General features: G+C 33.6%; 1 non-coding gene across 1 annotated transcript; it reads right to left on the minus strand.

Moving 5' to 3' along the window:
• Positions 1 to 3,328: 3,328 nt before the first annotated feature.
• Positions 3,329 to 3,447, minus strand: LOC134544245 (5S ribosomal RNA). The gene has a single exon (XR_010077635.1). It is a non-coding gene; the product is annotated as a 5S ribosomal RNA (ribosomal RNA).
• Between the last annotated feature and the right edge of the window lie 2,235 nt (positions 3,448 to 5,682).

Here is a 5,682-nt window from a genome sequence, read left to right on the forward strand (position 1 = left end):
TTTTTCAATGTTTTCTAAATGTCAGCAGTCTACGATGACATAATGGGCAGTTCCACTAATAGTGTAATTTTTTTATGGCAGCTGCACTGTTTAATTTGCACTGCGAGCTGTTTAAATTTACTGCTACACCAAACAGGGAACTTTTCATTTGCAGATGTTATTCAAGGAATCAAATACGTAATTTGTGCTGGAATCACTTGAAAATGGTTAAATTAACTTAGGTATACTTTAGTGTATAGTATGCTGAAAATGTGGAGATAATTTCATGAAGGCTGTTTGCTGTGGAAGCACTAGCAAATCACCTTGTTCAGTGCCACCTGGAATGGCTTTCTTCGTGCACCTCCAAGGATGATGTGATTATTATTGTGAGTAAATTTTGTTTACATTTTCATTGTGTGAATAATAAAACTTTTAACTGTACACACAACAAGCATTTCACTTGGATCTGATGCATTCTCAAGAGTGCAGTTTCTGTTTAGCTTTTAAAACTGGCTGCCCTTCAATTCACTCAAGGTGCAGATGCAAGTTGCTGATGAAGTATTCCACACACATGCTACATTGGAGAAATATTTTAATAAAAATTAAAACTCTTGCAGGATTTCGAATAAAAACTATCCTATTTATCCCTTCTATGTTTTGGTACTGCGAAATTGAGAGAGGTAAGTAAGTTGTGAGGTTATTTTTACTTGCTTGCATGTGAGGTTAGCAGAGCAAAAATATTTTTGAAATTGCAGATACATGGTCACTTTATTTCGTTGCAAACATTTATAAGCTCGTAATCTTATTTAAAGTCTCCATACTTAATGCGTTTGGAAAACCTTCTTTCTCTCAATTTTACAATGGAACAAAATTTTACTTGTATGTGTACATTAATTCCATCTCTAAATGATGTAGGTTTACGCACCGAGATCAGGTACATTGTAGAGAGAAAAACACACGAGTACCTGCTTATTTTGAAGTTTTAATGAGTATATTAAAAAAAAAAAAAAAAAAAACGATAAAAATATAATTGAAAAAGTATATTATTCACGTATTTTTGAGGATGAGGGTAGGGGGTGTTTTTGTCCGATGGTCGTTTATCTTTAAAGAAATTTCCGTTGGACCTGTGCGTTCTTGCTCTGCCAATTCTCGAAAAATGAAATATTTTAAGTCGTCTTTTATGTGCTAACTTCATTATATTTGGCTGCATTCGTATTTTTATTAGTTTTGAAACATTCATGTCACGGAAAATAATCATAAACCAGGACAAAAACGTTTTGACTAAATGTTCTAGGTTGGTTGTAAAACATTTTCTTATTTTATTTCACATCGGAAACATCTGTTAAGTTGTAAGCTTTGTAATGAATGCGACAGTCACTTGTTCGCTGAAGTGTTTGTTTAAGAAATTAGTATTGTAAATTTGTTTATGGTCTTGTTAAATGAAATTTTAAGTGAAATCATTTGGGAAAACAGAGGCTACAGGAATTTTCAACACAACTTGATGACCGACGTTGTGACTAGTGTGGGAGTGTGTGCTCGTGTAAATATCAATTTTTCTTACTCCTCGTGCCGGTCAACAGGAAAACAGCGAGTGTGTTATCTCATCGCGGGCGTGTGATTGCGTGTGGTAAATTGTGCTAGGTTAATTACCGCAAAACTCCACTGTGTGCAAATATGTAGTGTGTCGCTGTATGCAAATATTTGGTATGTCTTTTTTTTTTTTTTTTTTTTTTTTTCAGGCAATACACACTTTGAATTTTACACAATTTCGATGCTGCAACCTAAGTGTATACATGCGAATAGGATTGCTTAAATGAAAAAGTAAAGTAGGAGGTAAGTGCAAATGTTTCCAGGAGGTTATGCACACACAATCTATTTTATGAATTAATAGTTATTATCTAAGAAAATGATAGAAGATTATAAATAATGTGTGCAGAATAATACAGAATTTGCATGTTACACAAAAAAAAAATATATATATATTCCAAATATTGTTAGCAAAATGCACCTAGATTAGTGAGCTGGATTTTTTTTTTTTTTTTTGTATTTTTGTTCTGTTGATCCCACGTGGAGTCAAGGCTCCGGGATATAGAACATGTATGTGCAGACAATTAATATTTACATGATGCAAGTTACCAAGAAAAAAAATTTCAAAAAAAAAAATACATAACATGTTACACAATTTAACTTTATGCAAAACATGAAGCAGCTGTTATCACAAGTCCATTCAACAAATTAACAGTTCAATTTCTCTATTATCAATCAAATTAAAGAATAGCTTCAGAGGGTAGGTAGGATATTCTAGAAGAATTTTTTTTACTTTTTTTTTTTAATACTGGTAAATTGTTTTAGTTATTTTCTGTGATATTAAGTTGTAAAGTTTTACTCCCAAGTAATTTAGTCCATTTTCAAATCGCCTAGTGTTATGTTCAACTATCCTCAATTTACTAGCATTTCTGGTGTTATACCTATGTGCGAATATCTAAAAAAAAAAAAAAAAAAAAAAAAAAATAATTTTTTTCTTCTTTTTCTTAAGAATGAATAAAAAGTTTCTAGAACGTATTCATTTATGGCAGTCAGGACTTTAAGTTTTTTGAATTTTGGTCTGCAGTTAGATGATTTTTTATCTTTTGTTATTATTCTAATAGCTCCTTTTTTTTTTTTTTTTTCCCCCAATGTTATATGGCAGAAAGAGTAGAGCTATGGCTACTGTGACATCATGCATTGATGGGAAGGTTATTGTTGGATAACAAAAATTTAGATGATATAATTTTTATTTTTTTCCATACACAACACATTGCAGGTACAATTTTACAGGTTACAGCTGTACCACCTCTAGTATTGCTGCCGACCATCCAACAAATGAGCACACTAAACAGGCATTGATGACATTGTTATCAACGTCTTTTTGAATCTCTCATTATTATACATAACTGCCCACTGAAACAGAGAAACTTCAAAATAGGTGTGTGTGTGTGTTTATATATATATATATATATATATATATATATATATATATATATATATATATATATATATACATATATACATACATACATACATACATACATACATACATACATATACACTTATATATTTATTTTTTCACTTTGAATTTTGTATGAGGTATACACATGCAAAGATTCACAGCTACTGGGTGGGTGAGTGAGTGAGTGAGTGAGTGAGTGATTGATTGATTGATTGATTGATTGATTGATTGATTGATTGAGAGAGAGTGAGTGTGTGTGTTAGGGGGGGGGGGGGGAAATGTGGTGATTGTGGGGGAAAAAAAAATTTAAAATTGAAATTTTTAAAAAAAAATTTTTTTCTGTAGGGTGCAAAATAGTAGTGCCAACGGCACGTGGTGTTCCCAAGCGGTCACCCATCTAAGTACTAACCACGCTCGACGATGCTTAACTTCGGTGATCGGACGAGAACCGGTGTGTTCATCGTGATATGGCCGTTGGCAATGATATAGATGTTTTTTTTTTGCAGTTTGTATTTGCCACTCGAAATAGCTATACCAGGTGTGATTGTTACAAACAACAGGAGAAATCGTGTAATGAACACTCTTTTACTTCCCCCCCCCCCCTCCCCAAACACAACACCCACCACCCTCACCATCCCAACCACCAAAGCCCTCTTCAAAATACACTCTCACACACACACACAAACCCACACTCTATAACTGATGAACATTACCATAACTTCTTAAAGCCATTAGATAATATTTAACTCAAGAAAGGTATTGTGATATGTTTAAAGAAAGAAAGGTGAAACCTTTAACTTTACCAGCAGGTATTAGTATCACTGAGGTATCTTCTAGGTTGTAGCAGCAATAGTAGTAATAATAATAAAATTAAATAAGGTAATAAAAAAGAAAAGTTATACATGTGATCAAATCATGAATGTATAAAACTGGAATGAATTTAAATTTTTTTTATTTTTCTTCATAGGCTGTTTTGAAATTGATGAGTAAGTGCCTCTTCTTTTAAATTTTTTAATGCTGAACACTGTTACATAAGAGATGAATGTTTAGAAAATTTAAAAAAAAAAAAGCTAGCCCAGCCCCCTCCCCCCCTCACACAAAATCCAAACAAAAAAAAAACACCCTCCTTCAAAACATCACATAATCATCCAGCCAGCAGTGCAGACGAGAAATTTGCACTCGGGGCCGCCATTTTGACGATAAATTCTTGCATGGCACACCAAAGGTAGGAAAGAATTTAAAAAAATAAAAATAATGGGCGAGCACCCTCGCGTCTGCCTGTAGAAAATGAAGTTAAAAGTAACATAACCTAAAGACAGGCACACACTAGGGTGCTCCCAGGCGGTTGAGAAATTTTTTCCCGCCAAAAGACTTATATATATTATTTATTTTACTGTTTTTGGCAGGGGGCTATGTCGGTCTGTGTGCAAAGTAGTTCCTACTCCCGCCGCCAGGAGCGCGCGCGGTGGGTAGCGATGTTGTTTTTTCTGCTTTCATTTGTTTATTATTTAGAGGGTTAATGCTATGTAAATGTACGCAAGTTTGGTTATGTGTCGGTAGTTGTGCGAGATTTAATTTCCGAAACGAAATTTGACTTTCATCGGCCTGCATTTCTCACTTATTCGGAAAATACATGTGTGTTTATGTATGTATAATAATCGAGTGATTTTGTAATAATTTGGAAGTTTTGTTTGCGTGTGCGATGTGGGGAAGAAAAGGTGTGCACACGAGTCCTAGGGCTATATTTTTTTTTATTGCGAAATATTTACTTCATGTGGTGAAAAATTTTAAATTATTTGTGATGCAAGTGAAATTTTTTTTTTTTTTTCAGTTGGGTGATGTGTTTGTCCTCGTTTGTGTGCAAGGAAGCAAACATGCTGAAGGTAAGGGGCCATAAATGACACTTTAAAATATTAGTTTACCATTAATTTTGGTTAAATATTAAATTGCCATATAAGTAAAATCATGTCAACTGTTGTATTCCACCCAGTATAAGCTGTTAGTAATGGGTACTTAATATAAATAGAATAAATGTAAGCATTTTCGTCTGCATGAAAATTCACTTTTTTTTTGGATCCATTTGTACTGTGGGTAGTTAAATAGTACATTATGTTGTTTTTACTTCGAAGTACAAAACATCTTGTGCATGATTGCAAATTCAAACGCAGTTAAGCATAATATGAATTCGAATTATGTGTGTGTGTGTGTGTATATATATATATATATATATATTTTTTTTTTTTTTTTTTTTTTTTTTTTTTTTTTTTTTTTTTTTTACTGTGTCCAGTTTTAGCACAAATGGAATTATTTTCAAAGTGAATCGATGCAACTGGTCTTTGCCATTAATATTGATAAAGCTAGCTTGAATTAAAGTCTTGCTCTCTCAACATTCACTGCATGCACATTGTAATGTAAGTTATGTCAACCTGGTTATTCACGTACTGTTAACTCCATGGCATGGCTGTTGAAACTGCTACCTCTGCACCATGTAAAAGCACTTTTTCATATGTGTGTTTGCCTAGCCAAGGTTTTTGTACGCCTACTAGTTGTGGGATTTATTTTTTTTATTTTTTCCCCCCTCCTTTATGAGTGTTGTGTTTGCATGGTGAAACAGTAACTGCAACCTTCCTTGAATCTGTATGATGGCCCTGAAAAGGGCCGTTTTGTAAGGTGTGGCACAGCTGGCCTACCCTCCGAAGCCGTACAGAGTGCGG

Source organism: Bacillus rossius, unplaced genomic scaffold (genome assembly GCF_032445375.1).
Source record: "Bacillus rossius redtenbacheri isolate Brsri unplaced genomic scaffold, Brsri_v3 Brsri_v3_scf35, whole genome shotgun sequence".
In the NCBI taxonomy this organism is placed as follows: Eukaryota; Metazoa; Arthropoda; class Insecta; order Phasmatodea; family Bacillidae; genus Bacillus; species Bacillus rossius.